General features: G+C 36.9%; 1 long non-coding RNA gene across 1 annotated transcript in view; it reads right to left on the bottom strand.

The window, feature by feature from the left end:
* LOC110265519 overlaps positions 1–16,338 on the bottom strand; it is a 20,968-nt gene extending 4,630 nt beyond the window's left edge. The window contains exons 1-2 of the long non-coding RNA XR_002351662.1: positions 16,328–16,338; positions 13,072–13,076 (exon numbers count right to left, since the gene is read on the bottom strand). This is a non-coding gene — a long non-coding RNA (uncharacterized LOC110265519). The remainder of the gene's footprint in view (positions 1–13,071; positions 13,077–16,327) is intronic.

Raw genomic sequence — 19,057 nt, 5'->3', positions numbered from 1 at the left:
CTTCAAGTAGCAGCTGTGAACACAAGCCACCCATCAACTGTATGGGTGCAGAATGAAGAAAGCCAAGAAGAGCAACAACAGGAGCAAGTGCAGTACATGCATAACCAAAACTCTGGACAGAATGAAGTTTATGGTGATACCTACAATCCTTCCTGGAAGAATCACCCCAACCTTAGATGGGGAGATAATCATAACCATAACCAACAGCCATGGCAAAGAAACACAACCCAAAATAACCCAAGGAACAACCAGCAAAACAACCAAAATTCATTCAGAAAACCGTAAAGCACTTACCCCAACTCTAACCATTATCCAACCCATAACCAACCCATCAACCAAAACACCTATCATCCACCACCCACATCTCACAACCAACCACAAGCATCACCAGAATCTCAAAGAATCACTAACCTGGAAACCTTGATAGACAAAATGTAGAAACAGCAAGAAATGACGGCCAAGAATCAAGAAGCTTCTATCAAGAACATGGAAAGACAAATAGGCCAGCTCTCTAAACACTTTGCAGCCGAGAGACCATCAAGTTCACTACCAAGTGACACAATTCCAAATCCTAAGGAAGAGTGCAAGGCAATACAGTTAAGAAGTAGGAGAACATTGATGAGCAACAATGACACTACAAGGAAACAAGTGGAGAGCAGCAAAAAGCCAACAGATACGGAGGAAGCCAATGATCAAAATATGGTGCCAAACAAGAACACAGAGAACCCCAAAAGAAAAGAAGACCAGCCAATCAATATACATGAGAGAAAGGAAGAAGCACAGAAAAAGGAGAAGGCCTTCATTCCTCCGCTGCCATATCCACAGAGGTTCAACAAAGAACCCAAAGATCAACACTTCTGCAAATTCCTAGAGACTTTCAAGAAGTTGGAAATCAACATTCTCCTGGCTGAGGCATTGGAACAAATGCCCTTATATGCCAAGTTCTTGAAGGAACTCATTAACAAGAAAAGAAGCTGGCTGGAGAAGGAGACTGTACTTCTCACTGAAGAATGCAGTGCACTCATCAGAAAAAGACTCCCTCCCAAGTTGGAAGATCCAGGAAGTTTCTTCATACCTTGCACTGTTGGAAGTCTATTTATTAACAAGGGGATGTGCGATTTAGGATCAAGCATAAATCTGATTCCATCCTCTTTAGTGAAAAAGCTTTGCATAGAGAAGGTGAAACCAATACAGATGTCATTGGAACTGGTGGACCAGTCAATAGTACATCCCAAAGGAGCGATCGAAAACCTTTTAGTTAAGGTTGACAAGTTCATTTATCCTGCGGATTTTGTAATCTTGGAAACAGAAGAAGAAGGAAACAATTCGATTATCTTGGGAAGGCCATTTTTAGCTACCGCCAGAGCCATCATAGATGTAGAGCAAGGAGAACTAACTCTCAGGATGCATGAGGAAAGCATTACTCTGAAAGTGTTTCCAAAACAACAAAAGTCTGAAGAAAGAAGCCAAGTAATCAATGACTGTTTCCCAAGGCAAGCAATCAACAATTCAGTAAAGCAGAAGAATGAACATATGCAAGGAAAAGAAGGTACTCAAAAAGAAACTTGGAAGATAAACAAGAAGAAAAGTGCCACAACTAAAGCTACTGTCAAGGAAGAAAGGTTAACAAGAAAAAGGAAGAAAAATAAGAAGAAGGCTAACAAAGGGTGGAGGAATAAAAGAACCCCAACTGAAGGATTCTCCGAAAGTGACAAGGTGCAATTAGTATATCAGCAGCTGGGAGCAAAAGATCACTACACTGTTAACCAAGTACTCTCTCTTGAGCACGTTGAAATTGAGCACCAAGGCACACAAAGAAGGCTCACAGTGAGGGGGGATAAGTTGCGACATTTTAACCATCAACCACCCTAAGAGGATCAATGTCAAGCTAGTGACAATAAAGAAGCGCTTGTTGGGAGGCAACCCAACCTGAGGTAGTTTTCTTTTCATAGCTATTTCAATAAAAATGTAGAGTAGTGTTATCTGTAGTGCAAGGAGCTAAGTTTGGTGTCACACACCAAAACAATTTAAAGGAGAGTGAAGGATTTTAAGTTTGGTGTTCCACCAAAAATCTAATTTAAAAATACATTCTTACCTTCTGCATAATCAGTGCCAGCTCCAAACACCAGAGAAGCTACTTAACAATTGTTTAGTTTTTAGTTCGAAGTCTGTTCTCTAGATCATAGCTTGCTTTTCTAGTTTATAGTGTGTTTTCTTACTAAGAGCACATGTGATTTTCTGCATATGAACAAATTGCTATATAAGGCAAGGAACTAAGTTTGGTGTTCGCACACCAATCTAAGTTCAAGAGCCCACAAACATACATGCATGCTAACCATTTTAGAGTGCTTGGAGAACAAGCAACTTTCAAAGTTTATTGTAGGCAGTCACTTGAATCTAAGAAAGGATTAAGCACCATCAGCCAAAGAGACAGAGGGATACACAGATCAACAATGGCGCTGAGAAGGAGTGAAGCAAGTGAACCCCAACAGGTTGTATTGTTAAGTGACTGTCTTTTATTAAAAATTGTTATGATTGGAAGTGATATTGTACCCTTGTCTGTCTGCATAATATAGTTTTTCTATAACCTAATAATTGAGATGCTTGAATAATCACAACCCTATACTCTCCAAACTTGCTTGCACTCAATTTCTCGAGAAGGCATCACATGACAGTTCTTTGAAAAGAAGGATTGAGGAATTAAACAATTTTGAGGTAAGCAAAAGATTAGGAGAAGTGGTGGTTCTAGTTGTGTGATTATGTATTGAGGTTGCATGCTTATGAAAACTTGCATGGGAGCTCATAGGCAGGACATAGAGTTCAAAGAAGTATTGTGGAGATTCTCAAACATTTATTGATCCAAGAAGCAGCAAAAAAAAAAATGGCCCAAGGCTCTGAGCATCAATTACTAGGCAGAAAAGAAAAAAAAAAGAAACAAGAACTCAAAGAGTTATTATCCTAGTAAATGCTTGTGGTCGAATTGTGTCAAAGAGAGAGGCTTGAGTAAGTAAATCCTCAGGGGTGCTTTAACACCTAATACCTTAAAACCAACTGGTTTAGGAGTATTGATTGAAAGCTTATCTAAAGAGCCGCTTTGAGACATGACACTTAGAGTCAAGGCCAAAGCACAGCAACTATAAGCTACTTCAAGGTGATTACCTATAGAGAGATCTCCATGATATCATTTGGGTGAAAGTCCTAGGACCTAAGACTTCCAATATGTAAGGACTAGTAAGCACTGAAACCCTTGCATGAACATATAATTTAGAGTTCACCCCACTGTCACTTAATCACTTTACTCACAGGACATTACAAGTTATTCTTCAATCCATCTTAGTCGAAAGAACCTTTAAACATAATTATGTTCTTGCTTGGGGACAAGCAAGTTTTAAGTTTGGAGTTGTGATGACAAGTCATCTTAGACTAGTTTCACTAGTCTTTTTCCTTTGTTTTCATTTAGTTTTATGCACTTTCTTAAGCCATAAGTAAGCCAATTGGGTTGAATTTCATGTTTCCTTTGATTCAATCAACCAGGGATAAATTGATGCATTTTCATGAGTTTTTGTGCCATAATTGCTCATGTGACAAGAAGAAGAACAACTCTCATGATTATGGCATAGCTTTGATACAATTGTTGATTGATGATAGGTGGAATAAAGCTTGGAAGAAGGTTGCAAGAATGGGCTTGAAAAGAGGGATCAACGTTTGAGCTAATGTTTGCCTCAAAGGTTAACTCAAACATGAGAAGCAGCTGAAGAACACCCTTGGATGTCGCCAACGTTTGCGCCAACGTTTTCCTCAAACGTGAGGTCAAACGTTGGCGCCAAAAAGAAGAGAAATAGCACTCCTGGGCACAGCAACGTTTGAGCCAACGTTTGCCTCAAACGTGAGGTCAAACGTTGGCTACATTTTGGCAAGAAAGAGCATGGAAGAGCACCCTTGATTGATGGGTTAGATGAGCTACGTTTGCGCCAACGTTTGCCTCAAACGTTGGGCCAAACGTTGGCCAAAAAGGGAGCCTGGGAAGACCCACATTTGAGCTCACGTTTGACCTCAAACGTTGGCTGAAACGTGGATGACAGCAAATGGGCCATCTGCATAATGCCTCACACAAGGGACGTTTGAGTTAACGTTTGCCTCAAACATTGACTCAAACGTGAATGGTTCATGGCCCAGTTCACAAATGGATTTCTTCTCAACACCAAGAACAATCAACGGAGGCTATTATCAACCCAATTCCATCAAGACTAAAGGCCCAATTCAAGGCTTAATGATCATTTGAGGAAATTCTGTCTCAATCTCACCTTGAGATCTCTCTATTTTTCTTACTGCAGCTTCTGGAAAATTGAACTTGGATTTACATTTCTACATTGCTCTCTTCTTTAATTTGGCATTTGCTCTCTAAATTTGGATCTAAGAAGGCATTGAGATCTAGACGTAGTTATCTAGTCTCTTGGGTCCTGAGATCTACATTTTTCAATTTTAATTTCCTTGTTTCGATGCTACACCAAGCTTATTTTCATTTTCATTTGAGATCCGGTTTAATTGAATCCATCTTTTACATTTCTGTTTCTTGAATTTTACTTTTCCTTGTTTAATTTCTGCAAATCCACTTCCCAATTTCCTTTATAATTCAAGTAATTTACATTTCTTGCACTTTAAGATTCATCCATTTACATTTCTTACAATCTAAGTTTCTGCAATTTACATTACTTGTTCTTTAAGATTCAGCTCTTTTTCTTTTTGTTCCCTTTAATTTCCTGCAAATCACCCACTCCCCTTTACATTCTATGCAATTTAATTCCTGTCAACACAATTTCACACAATCAACACTTGTTTGCTTGACTAATTCAACCACTAAACTAAAGTTGCTCAATCCTTCAATCCTTGTGGGATCGACCTCACTCCCGTGAGTTTTATTACTTGATGCGACCCGGTACACTTGCCGGTGAGTTTTGTGTCGAATCGTTTTCCACACATCACCTCTTACCATTACACTTGGGGAAATTCAACAAGGATAGAACTTCCAATTAATCTTCTTCCAGTCAAGGCTTTTTATTCTGATTATATAAATTCTCTTGCTAATTTTCATTGCTTTAATTTCCAATTATTTATTTTTCTGTTCTCCAACTCTTAAAATTTCTCAGAAAAATTTCTGATCAATAAAATAGCACTCTTTTGTCAACTCGTTGGGAGATGACCTGGGAATTCTACTCCCAGTATTTTTATTCTAAAATTGTGACAACCCTTTCTAAATTGATAAGCAGAATTTTCGTCGGTTAAGAACTGTACTCGCAACGCTATTCTTATTATAAATTCTTAATCGGCGAAAATTCTGCCCGTCAGTTAGGAAGCTAGAATATAAATAAGTGAACAAGGTTAACATAGAGATATCTTTAGATCCTAGAGTCTACGGATCAAGGAACTCTTTAGTTTTAGGTTATTTTCTTTTCTACCATGAGTAACTAAACCTCCTTTTGTTGAAGGTTAGGAGCTCTGTTTGATTTTATGAATTAGTAATGTAAGTATTTTCTTTATTTTGATTCATGCTTTTCTACTTTTCTACTTTTCAAAGCTTGGCATATGTCAATTGGAATCATGGAGATCATTGGAAGTCCAAGCATTGGTGGAAGTTTAAGCACGAGTTCAAGTACAAGCCACCATGACAAGAGCCCACCAAAGTTGTCCAACTTAAGGACTTTAAACAAAAGTTCTAGGTGGGAGACACCCCACCATGGTAACATCCTTTCATTTTCTCTTTTTGTATATAGTTATTGAATAAGTTGAATTTTCACTTTTAGTTAGGTTTGTTAGATTTTGTTGATAGTTTAGTATGTTAATATGGTTTGGTAGTGTTTTGGTAACATGTTGGGTGTTTGGAATGCTTGGTTTGGTATAGGAAATTGCAAAATTCTTGAGAAACAGAACACCTATCATGCGTACACATGCCTCATGCATACGCATGACCCCACAAGTTTACCAAATCATGCGTACGCTTGCCCCATGCGTACACATGACTCCCATTCCCGAACCAAAAGAAAATTGTGCGAGTGTTGGGCTTACGCACAGTACACGCACAACCTTAAAAACAATTTCATGTCATGCGTACACATGGCTTCCCCGTACGCATGACCCCCCTGTTCCAATACTCTTCTTTTCTTCTTTTATCTCCACTTCTTTTCTTCGTCTCTCTTCTTTTCTCTTCTTTCCCTCATTCAACCACCATCCCTCATCATCATTCACCATCCACCACCATCTCCATTAGTTTGTTAGTTGATTTGAATTTTTGTTTTAGTAGATTAAGTTGTTAGTATAGGTTAGACTAAGTGAAGGGTGTTGGATTCTTAATCTGATTTGTTGTTTCTTGCTACTGAATTATTCATTGTTTGATTGTTATACTTTGTTGCTTGGTATCAAATTCTACATTCTTAATTTTGCGCATACCAAGTACTTATGACATTGCCTTCAAGAATGTTTTTGGATTCTTAAATTGCATGTTGTAGCTAGCCACCATGTAATTTGAATTCACTATCTATTATATGGAAATTGTGTATAATCGATGCATTTTTTGTTAGGAGATGCTTGTTTATGATTGATCTTTATTTACGTCACCTAGTTCAGGCATTGAGATTGTAGAATTGTGAAATTGGATCGTGAGCTTACCTAGTGACATATTTTTGAGCTTTTTAAACTTTGTGGACCATGCTTGCTATGTGAATGATCTCACCTTATATCTCTCTTCTCCTAAGTTGCATATCACCCATGTTTACCACTTTATGTCAATTAGGTGATGCAAACAACAATTCAATGTGTGTCATTGTTTGATATGCGAGTTCTATATTTCATTTGGTTCATTGAAATCTCTTGCACATCAACCAATGTCCATTCATTATCCATTTCCTTCATTCTTACTTGAATGCTTTTATGCTCCGTTCTTACTTCTTTGTTGTCTTAACCTACAAGTTCCCTTTAAAGTATCTCAAGCACAATAGAATGAGTGAAGTACATACTTCTTTTGTGTAATTATGACATAGCTTTCAATGCTAGTGTGTGTTCTAAACCGCGCACAACTTAGAATTCACGCACTATTTTTCTTAATATCACAAACTGATTAACTCACTTCATTTTAGTGATCATTACCTCATTCCAAAAATATATGCTTCCTTGTCTTTAAATTTACTCTTCTTACTATATTTTGTTTTATATTCTTCAGGGTGAGTCATCATAAGCAACAAGGGAAGCAGAAGAAAGAACATGCAGCAACTAGATGACCCACTAGCTGAAGGTGGCAATCCGTGTAGTCATTGTACCCCTTTGCTCATCTTTGAATGCACGGAAAACCGTGCAAACTTTTAAGTGTGGGAAGGTCCTCTTACCAAAGTGGCCAATTTTTTGGTGAAAAATTCTAATCTCAAACACTTTCACATTTCATTTTTTTCTTCTATTACTAGGTCTTCTAGAACTCTTAATTGTATTTTCTTGGTTTGCATATATATAATAAGCTTTGTCAATTGAATGAAATTTCCAAGAATACTTTCCATTATATAGGGCATTGAAATCCCAAATTGATTTGAATTAAAATATTTTTCACTAAAAACTTGCTTGAATTATACATTGTGGAACATTATTTTTTAGCTAAGAATACATAACCATGTGAGTTTTGAGCCTAATTGTGTGGTTGCATTATATAACCACTATTTTTCTTCTTATGTGTCATTCTCTCTATGATTGCAATCTTTGGTTTATTTTTATGTCCATTATTTGATGCATCTATGCATTTATGTGATTGAGTCATTTATTTGATTCAAGCTGACTTACCCAAATGGTCTTACCCTTCTATCCACCATTGTTAGTCAATTTTGGGCCTATTTTAATCCCTTTTTGTTCTCAATTTTAGCACATCACTACTCCTAAGTGAAAAATAATAAATGTCCTTAATTTTGATTTTTGATTAGCTTAGGCTAGTGAGAGTATGTATCATTTAAGTGTGGAGAAGTTTGGAAACATTGGTTGAGACAAAAGTGTATTTTGTATTTTTATTGACGATCTTGGGAATTGGGTACATACTCATGCATTAAATGTTTACACCATATGTATTGATACTTTTGTATATATTTTATTTTGAAAATAAAAAAAAAGAGATAAAGAAAAAAAAGAAAGATAAAAAGAAGGAAAAGAAAAAGAAAAAAAAAAAGAGAAAAAGAAAGCAATAAAAAGGGGACAAATGTTAACCCCAAAGAAAAATAATAAGAATAATGCATATGGAATGTGAATTGAAAAGAATGCATGAGTGTGTGAAAAAGTGAATAATGGGTAGCTGGTTTTGCATCAAAATTGTATAGCTTGTTACGTGTGTTAGATGAGAGCTTAAGTTAATCAAAGATTCAAATTTCAAGCTCACTTCATCGTAAGCATCCTTACTTTTACTCTAGCTCCATTATAACCTTGAAAAAGTCCTCATGATACTTGATAGCATAGTCCAAACCAGCAATTTAATCCTCACCATCAAAGTTTAAATATAGGTTGTCACAATACAAACCAAAATAATCGGGAGTAGAATCCTGGGTCGTTCTCCCTAAGAATTGCAATTGAGTGATCAATTATTGGCTATGAGGGAAAGGGAGTTTGATTACAACAGACAAGTAATGTAAATAGCAAGGAATGAAAGAAACAAACAATAACTAAGTATCAAAAGTAATCAAACTCAAGGCAATTAATCAAAAGAAAGGAAAATTCAAGTGTTAAGAAACCTCTTGGCAAGGATTGAGAGTTAAGGTTACCTATCTTAGCCCTTGACCACAAACATAGATGATTATAAAGAGCTAATCCTACTTTGTCAACCCTAACATCAAGGATAAGTCACATAGGCATAATTGATCTCAATCCAAAAATTCTAGCCAACTCACTAATTAGCTTAGTGAAAGACTAGCGTTAGTGAAAACCAAATCAACTAACAACCCTAATATATCAATCAAGAATGGACACTAATGACTCAATGTTACCTAAGTCCTCAATTCCAAGCCAAGAGTGTGAAAAACTACACTAAAACTAAGCCAAACATTTTATCAAATACTTACTGTGCATAGAAAGAAAAGCATATTAAATTGCAATAATAATAAAAGCTAAAGCTACCAAATGCAAGAAAAAAATAATAACAACTCAATCAAACATCAATTAACATAAGAACATCAATTTGCATTAAATGAAAATTAAAATCAACAAAGGTTCATAAGATCAAAAGTAACAAAAAGAAGAAAATAACAATTAGAACTAAGAAAGCAAGGAAGTAATAATAAGAAATTGCAAGGAAAACTAAATCAAAACAAGTATCAAAACCTAAATCTAAGAGAAATTTAACTAATCTACCCTAAATTCTAGAGAGAAGAGTGAGCTTCTCTCTTTAGAAAATGACCTACAACATTTTCTAAACTAAACCTAATTGCTCTCCTCTTGTTCCTTCTTGAATTAGGCTTGAAATAGCTTTAGAAACAAGCTGGATTGGGCTTTGGGAGCCCAAAAATTGCTGCCCCCATTTTGCAGCTAATGAAGTCACATGTCAGGACTTGGGCATACGCATAGGTGTGGACGTATGCACACTGGCCAAATCTCATCTTGTGCATACGCACACAGGTCCATGCGTACGGACACTGTGAAATGCCCTTCTCCTTTGTTTCTCCATGTGTTCTCCCGCATGCTTCTCTTCCACTTCCACCAAGTCATTCTTACCTATTGAACCTGAAATCACTCAACAAATACATCAAGGCACCGAATGGGATTAAAGTGAATAAAATTTAGCAATTAAGGGCGCAAAAATAATGTTTTTACTTTCAAGCACAATTTAGGAAGAAAATCATGAAACTATCCTATTTCAATGAATAAATGCGAGAAAATTCAATAAAATCCACTCAATTAAAGCAAATAAATACCATGAACCGTGGATTCATCACATCTCCACACTTAAACAATAGCATGTTCTCGTGGTATACATCAAGAAGGATACAAGAAAGGGGTATTGATGAGCCGATATTTTATACGCTTTTTGATCATTTTCTTATAGTTTTTAGTAGTTTTTGTCTAGTTTTTATTGAGGTTTTATAGGTTTTAGTGTTAAAATCACATTTTTGAATTCTACTATGAGTTTTTCTATTTTTGGACAATTTTAGGTAATTTCTGGCTGAAATTGAGGAGCTAGAACAGAAGTCTGATCCAGAGACAGAGAAAGCACTGCAGATGCTGTCCAGATCTAACCTGCCTGCATTCAAAAGAACTTTTCTAGAGTGCTCTCAATGGATATGGAAAGCTGACTTCAAGAGCTTTTCAGCAATATATAATAGTCTATACTTTGCTTCGGATTAGAAGGCCAAAAACTGGCGTCCAACGCTAGTTTCCTGCCCCCTTCCAGGCGTCCAGCACCCAAAGAGCAGAGCCCAGCTCCCAAAGACCCAGAGAGGACCCCCTAGCTGGCATTCCACGCCCAAGGATCCTCAAAGCACGTGGATCTCATTAAAGCTCAACCCAAAACACTCACCAAGTGGGCCTCAGAAGTGGATTTTAGCACTAAATAGATTGTTTTATCCTTTCTAGTAATCTCTTTAGTATTTAAGGGATTATGTTAATATAATTTGGACTTTTTATCACTTTTGAAGACACTCTTCAATTCAGGAGAGCACCATACACGTTTTTCCATTGTTTTACTTTCAGTATGAGTTTCTAAACCTCCTAGGTTGAGGGAAGAAGCCCTGCTGAGTCCTATGAATTAATAAAAGTACTATGGTTTCTTCTTCGATCCGTGTTTGATCTATCTCTAAGATGTACATTCCGATCTTCATCGTGGTGAGCAGGATGATCTGACAAATTAGCTCTGTTCATCATAATAAGACGAACGTGCCTAACAAACACCCGCGTCTACTTGGGTTCGTGTGAGTACCTGGAAGAAAAGTATGAGCCAACAGCTATGTTTATACATCTCTTAGAAGGTTAATCCACGACTTCGTTGGGGACTTCTCGAGACACCAATTCAGTCGATTTTCCGGGGAGATTAGGGTCTCTATGGTATAGGCTAGAATCCAAAGAAGCATTGTTCTCTGATCCGGAAGATTCGTTAGTGTAACTAACGTAGCCACTAATGTGGTTCTTCTTTGCTTCCTTTGTCCTGAAATCAAGCAATAAAGTGCATCAAAGTTCTAGTCCAAGTCATGGGAAATGCAACATCCAATTTGTCCTCAAATTCATGCAAACTCCTCATGAAATCATGTAAAGTGCACAATGTATGCTTGAATCAAGATGTAAGTGAATATCTACCCAAAACTAGCTTATTTCCTAAGGAAATGCATGAAACTACCCTAAAAACTGTAAAGAAAAGGTCAGTAAAACTGGCCAAAATGCCCTGGCATCACTGAGATCCGGAAAGTCTAAACCTTGTCTGTGGTATTCCGAGTAGGATCGCCAAGAGAATGGACTGCTATGCGCTTCACCTTTCGTCAAATTGAGTAACCACAGCCAATGGCCACGACTGTGTTCAACCAGTAGCAGAGGAGATTAATGACCCCGGGCAATGGCTTTGATCACTTACAGCCTAATCATAGAAGAATATCATTCACATGCAAAGAAGACAGTAGTACCAAAGTTACTTCAGAAAGACAAATCAACTCCAACTCTCAACTCTATTCCCAGCATATAATTCCTATTAGTTAAGTTCTTCTGATTCCACCTGACTAAGACCTGCAAGACATCCATAGCTTGCTTCAAGCCACAATCCTTGTGGGATCAACCCTGACTTGCTCGTGGTACTGCTGGTACTGCTGCTGTACAAAATAGTGTGGGTTTTGCGTTCACGCGCAACAAGTTTTTGGCGCTTTTTCTGTGGATTGTTGGGTTTGGACAAACTGCCGGATTGTCTTTGTCCCTAGATCAGGTAATTTTTATTTTTTGTTTGAGTCTTTTGTTTTTGTTTTCTTTTTCTTAATTTTTGAAAATTTTAAAAATTTTTTTCAAAAATATTTTTCTTTTCTTTGTCCGATTTTTGTTCTTGGTTTGAGTCTTTGAGTCTTTTATTTTATTTTCCTCCTTCTTCAAATTTTCAAAAATTTAAAAACCTTTTTCAAAAATATTTTTATTTTTGTAGTTCAATTGGCTAGAGTGTTGTGTTCATGTTCTTGGTAATGGTATTTTTTGAGTCTTTCTTTCTAAAAACTTTTCAAAAATAATTTTTCTTTGTTTAATCTTGTGTCAAGTCTTTAAGTTTGGTATTTTCTTGTTATTTTTCTTTCAATTTTTGAAAATTTGCTTTTGGTTTTCTAAAAATTTTAAGTTTGGTATTTTTTTTATGTTCTTGAGTTCTTTGAGTCTTTAAATTTTGTTCTATGTGTTCTTGTGTTTCTTCAAAGTGTTCTTAAGTCTTGTATGTATCTTGATCTTAAAATTTTTAAGTTTGGTGTCCCTTGGTGTTTCCCTCCAAAAATTTTCAAAAAACAAGGGTGCTAGATCTAAAAAGTTTAAGTCTTGTGTCTTTTTTGTATTTTTCTCTTTCATCATAAAATTCAAAAAAATAAAAAATATCTTTTCTAACTAATATCTAACATAATTTTTGAAAATTTAAAATAAAATTCAGATCTCAATTTTAAAATTTTTATCTTATCATATCTTACTTGTCAAGTTTTCAAAAATCAAAATTTTCAAAATTAAAAATTTTATCTTTTTCAAAATATCTTATCTTTTTCAAAATCATATCATATCTTTTTCAAAATTCAAAAATCTCATCTTGTCTTTTTCAAATTTCAAATTTTAAAATCATACCTTTTTCAAAATCAAATTTCAAAATCTTATCTTTTTAAAATCAATTTTAAATATTTTTAATTTCATATCTTATCATTTTCTAATTTCAAATTCTAATTTCAAAATCTTTTCTTATCTTACTTTTTATCTTATTTTAAATTTAAATCTTTTCTTATCTTATATTTTGTTTTTTATTTTTATTTTTATTTTTTATCTTTTCTTAATTAATATTTATCTTCTCTCTCACCTTTTTCAAAACTACCTAACTAACTTTTCTCTCTCTCAATTTTTGAAAACAAACTCTCATCTTCTCTCTCTTCTTTTTCAAAACCTCCTAACTAATTTCTTCTATCCTTAATTTTCGAAAATATCTCTTCTTCTCTCTCTCTCTTTTTTCAAAACCACCTAACTAACTCTCATCTCTGTTAATTCTCGAAAATTTCTTGTTCTCTTCCCTCCTCTATTTTTGAAAATTTAACATTTAAATTTTAAAATCTTTTTAAATTAATTTAATCTAATTTTCAAAAATTAGATTAAATTAATTAAAAAATCAAAATATTTTAATTTTTATTTACTTTTTCTATTTATACCTCTTCTCTTCTCATCTCTATTCCTTCAATTCTACTTTCTTCTAGCTCTACCTCAACTTCTTTATCTTTTTTCCCTTCTTCACATCTCACTTGGAGCCTCTTGCCAATTGGCACAGAAAGCTTTTTGTGATTTCCCTTCTTTATTTACTCTTATCTACTATTTCCAAGGTATTTTTCCTATACTTATTTTATTTATTTTTATTTTTATTTTTATTTTTTATCTTCTTCTTCTTTCTCTACTTCTGACTTTAAGGAGAAGCTTCTTGCCTATTGGCGTGGTCTCTTCTTCTCTCTTTCTTTTCTTCTTGTTATGACTAGGAACAGGGATAAAGAACCCCTCTTGACTCCTGATCGTGAACCTGAGAAGACTCTGAGAAGGTGTTTACAATTAGCTAAAGCACAACATTCCGGAAGAGACCTTTCAGAAAGTTTTGAACAAGAAACAGAGGACATGGCCAAACCACATGAGGAGCCTAGAAAGGTGTTTGGTGACTTCACCATGCCTACCTCTGACTTTTATGGTAGAAGAATTGTTGTACCTGCCATTGGAGCTAACAATTTTGAGCTTAAGCCTCAGTTAGTCTCTCTTCTGTAGCAGAACTGCAAATTCTATGGATTTTTACTGGAAGATCCACATCAGTTCTTAGCAGAATTTTTACAGATCTGTGATACTGTAAAGACTAATGGAGTTAATCCTGAAGTCTATAAGCTTATGCTCTTTCCTTTTGCCTTGAGAGACAGAGCTAAGTTCTGGTTGGATGCCCAACCAAGAGAAAGTCCTGACTCTTAGAAAAATCTTGTAAATGCTTTTCTGGCTAAGTTCTTTCCTCCTCAAAGGATGAGCAAGATTAAGGTGAATCCCTCTATGAAGCTTGGGAAAGATATAAGTAGCTGATCAGCAGATGTCCTCCTGACATGCTCTCAGAATAGTCCCTCATAGGCGTGTTCTATGATGGTTTGTCTGAGATATCCAAGATTTCCTTGGATAGCTCTGCAGGTGGATCTCTCCACTTGAAGAAAACACCTGCAGAAGCAAAGGAACTAATTGAAATGGTTGCTAAAAACCAGTTCATGTACACTTCTGAAAGAAACCCTATAAACCATGGAATCTCTCAGAAGAAAGGAGTTCATGAAGTTGAGACTCTGAATGCCATTTTGTCTCAGAATAAGATCCTGACCCAACAGGTCACATGATCTCTCAATATCTCACTGGGATACAAACTGCACCTGGCAGTAATTAGGAAGCTTCTCTTGAAGAAGAAGCCTGTGATCCTGATCAACCTACCATGGAGGAGGTGAATTACATGGGAGAACCCTATAGAAACATTTACAACCCTTAATGGAAGAACCATCTTAACCTCTCATGGAAGGATCAATAGAAACCTCAGCAAGGTTTCAATCAAGGTAGTAGAAACCAGAATAGGTTTAACAATAGACCACCATTCCTATATTCTCAAGGGAATATGGAGACTTCTAAGCAGAGCCTTTCTGACTTAGCCATTCTAGTCTCTAGCCTCACTAAGACCACCCACAGTTTTTATAATGAAACAAGGTCCTTCATTAGAAACTTGAAGGTACAAGTTGGTCAACTGAGCAAGAGGATCCCTGAGATCCCTCATGACACTCTTCCCAGTAATAATGAGGTTAATCCTAGGGAAGAATTCAAGGCCATAACGATGGAAGTTGAGGCCGAATTGGAGGAGAATGGGAAGGCATTGAACGCTAGTGAAGAAGCCTTCACTGGGCGTTCAACACCCATAATGCTAGAGGAATTGGCGTTTAATGCCGGTCAGGGTGGACAGCAAGGGCGTTCAACGCCCAATAAGCTAACAGAGCTGCAGTTGAATGCCAGTCAAAGTATGCCCTCTAAGTGCTTAAAGCCCACTCAAGAACCCTTTAGCCCAAAACCAAAGAAAATCATAAAAACCATTGAGGTTCATTTGAATATACTTCTGCAGTGCATAAGTTCTGATGACTACTCATCCTCAAGTGAGGGTGAAGACACTAGGGAAGAGCAAGTTGCTCGTTTCCTAGGAGCACTAATGAGACTGAATGCCAACCTATTTGGTACGAAGCCTCTTGAGGAAGAATCTCCACTACTTACCAAAGAACTCCATGCTTCAATTCCGCAAGAGCTACCTCAAAAGCTTCCAGACCCTGGACACTTTCTGATTCCTTACACCATAGGCACTATGACGTTTGAAAAGGCTCTATGTGACCTAGGGTCAAGCATCAACCTCATGCCACTCTTAGAAATAGAGAAGTTGGGAATCCTTGAGGTATAAGCTATACACGTCTCCTTAGAGATGGCAGACAAGACCATGAAGAAGCCATATGGCTTAGTGGAGGATGTCTTGGTTAAAGTTGAAAACCACTACATCCCTACAAACTTCAATGTCTTGGACATAGGAAAGGATGAGGATGACTGTGTCATCCTTGGAAGACCTTTCCTAGCCACAGTTAATGCTATCATTGATGTGGCTAAGGGAGAACTAACCCTAAAGTTAGGGGAGGATCACATCTTATTTAAGATGCCTCATCCCAATTCTCCCTCTAAAAGAAAGATAAAAGTGCAACACCTAGTGTGTAAACCCTCTCTTTTTGTGCATAACTCTACAGAGCCCTCAGACATAAATTCTAAGTTTGGTATTGGGCAGCGCTCAACAAGCTCTAAGCACAAAGGTACTAAAAAGAAAGTACCTAAAGGCTGGAAGGACAAGAAAGCCCCAGCTGAAGGCCTCTCACCTGGCATAAGAGTTGTCTTTACTAAAAATCTGGTCCTACCACATATAGTGAACCGGTCCTATCTCTAGAGCATGTAAAGCTCATTCATAAGAGGATAGGAAGAAAATTCACTGTAAGGGGCGAAAATCTGAGCCCAGACTCTCCTCCATAAGGCGCTAAAGGTCAAGCTAGTGACGTTAAAAGAATGCTTGTTGGGAGGCAACCCAACCTTACTCAACCATAGTTATTTTCCTTTATTTTGTTTTTCTTTTTAGTGTCAGAGTCATGATCATGTGAACCAATCATGAGACAGAATTTATAGCAGTGAAAACAGAACACTCCGGAAAGGGTGTCAACGTTGAACGCTAGCCAGTGTATCCTTGCTGGGCGTTCAACGCCCCAAGAGGGGAGCATTACTGGCGTTGCACGCCAGCCAGGGAGTAGCCCCTGGGTGTTGGTGCACGTGTACGCAAAACCCACACTATCTCATACAACAGCAGCAGTACTAGTAAGTGCACTGGGTCCTCCAAGTAATACCTGAGCGAGTCAGGGTCGATCCCATGAGGATTGTGGCTTGAAGCAAGCTATGGTTGTCTTGCAGGTATTAGTCAGGCGAAATCAAAAGGAGTTGGATTATATGTCATAAATGCTGGATGTTTAGTGCAAGTAAAGATAGGAATAGAGTTGGGAGTCGGAGTTGCTTTGTCTTTCTGAAGTATCTCTAGTACTATTATCTTTTTTGCTTGTGAATGATCTTCTTCTATGGTAGGATGTAAGTGATCAAAGCCACACTAATGGTCTTTGATCTCCTCTGCTACAGGTTGAACACCATTGTCAGTGGTCATTCAATCTGACAGAAGGTGAAGCTCTTAGCAAATCGTTCTCTTGGCGATCCTACTCAAAATGCCACAGACAAGGTCGAATCTTCCGGATCAGAAAATGCTGCTTCTATGGATTCTAGCCTATACCACAGAGACCCCTAATCTCCCCGGAGAGTGGCTGAAATCGTGGATTAACCATTTGAGAGATGTATAAACATAGCTGTTGGCTCGTGCTTTCCGGCTAAGTATTCACTCGAACCCAAGTAGACGCGGGTGTTTGTCAGGCACGTTCGTCTTAATATGATGAATAGAACTAATTTGTTAGATCATTGATGCGCATAAACGTGTTATGCTACGATTTAGGAAATTGCACGATCGGCAAAATTCCTTCCGGCAAGTGCACCGGTTATCGTCGTCAAGTAAAAACTCACAATAGAGTGAGGTCGAATCCCACAAGGATTGGTTGAGTGAGCAATTCGGATTAGAAGTGTGTTCTAGTTGAGCGGAATCAAGATTTGAGATGAGAATTGCGGAATGTAAAATTGGCGGGAAAAGTAAATGACAAGAAAATTAAATGGCTGAATCTTAAATTGCATGAATTAAAGAGCAGAATGTAAATTGCTGAAATTAAAAGGGAATGGGGATGATTGCAAGAATTGAATTGCAGAATGTAAAGAGAAAGTGGAAATCAGAAATGGGGAATTCATTGGGTTTAGGAGATATTGAAATCTCCGAATCAAAACATGTAAATCTCTTCCTCAACCAATGCATTCATTGAATTTTGCTTGGCAATCTTATATGATTGGATCCCAATCCCTTGGCTCACCAATTCTCTCTAAAAACAAACAAATTCCCAATCCCTTGGTTTAAATGTTCATAAGAAGAGATGATGCTTGATCACTGATTATACCACACAATTTCATGAACCACAATTTGGTAGGATTACATGTCACAATATCCATCCAAACCCCAATCCAATCCACTGTGAGAAAGCTTCTCTAGCATGAATCCTCCATTCCTTTCCCAAGGCTCCGAAGGATTCCAAGTATGAGTAGTTTCTTTCCCAAGACAACTACTCAATGGAATTAGATCGAGAAGCTTTCTAACAAAATTCAAGAGAAAAGATTGAAGAAGAAGATAAAACTATTATTGATTCATTGAATTACAATAGAGCTCCCTAACCCAATGAAAGGGGGTTTAGTGAATCATAGCTCTGAATTCAATTACAAAGAAAAAGAAACTAGCTAAAAAAATGAAAGTCCTCGTCAATGATAATTCTCACTTCTAATTTTAGTGATCTGACTAAACAACAAGCATGCATTCCACCACTTAATTCTACTTGATTTGTCACTAATTTAGCCAAGTTACTTTTGTTCAAACTTTTCTTTTATTTTTGGAAACAGAACAAGCATGGCACGCACTTGTTTAAGAAGGTGAAGTTATATCCAAACATCTAAGCATTCACTTTATTCAAAGCAATTAACAAAAAAAAAACTACACATTCCAGAAAGATTCAACATTTACAGTTTAAACCAGAACACGCATGCTTTTGTTTAACCATTTTAAAGAATTATCAAGGAATAATACCACCTTGTGAAATTCCTTGTTTTCTCTCTGTTGTCAGGAAACACTTTGATTTCTCCTTCTTCTTCCTAAATGTTGCTTCTTGCTTTAAGGTTCTTGTTTCTTTCCCTGAAAAGAGTAATGAAGTTGCTTGCTCCTCAAGCACTTAAGTGGTTAGCTCAACTATGTGTGGGTAAGTATCGGATTCTAAGTTGGTGTGGTGAACACCAAACTTAGTCTCCCACTTACTTCTTTCTAGCTTCTGGATGGCAGCTCCTTGGTTTTGCAAGTTAGAATTTACTTCTTCCTTAAAAGCCTTCAATTCAATTATGTCTTGGCTCATGGTTGCAAGCATTCCTTCCATCCGGTTTAATTGATCTTGAAATTGTTGGTTCGGATTAGGTTGGGTATGTTGATTATTTTGGCCATGATATGATGATTGGGGGTAAGTGTTTTGTGTGGCTTGGTATGATCTTTGGTTGGAGTTTTGGTATGTGGAATTGTTTTGTTGGTTTTGGTTGTAAGGTTTGTGGTTTTGTGGTTGGGTTTGTTGGTTTCCCCACCCAAAGTTTGGGTGGTTTCTCT

This window comes from Arachis ipaensis, chromosome B08 (genome assembly GCF_000816755.2).
Source record: "Arachis ipaensis cultivar K30076 chromosome B08, Araip1.1, whole genome shotgun sequence".
NCBI classification, from domain to species: Eukaryota; Viridiplantae; Streptophyta; class Magnoliopsida; order Fabales; family Fabaceae; genus Arachis; species Arachis ipaensis.
Note: the sequence above shows the minus strand (reverse complement) of the source record. Positions and strands in the feature narration are given on the sequence as shown.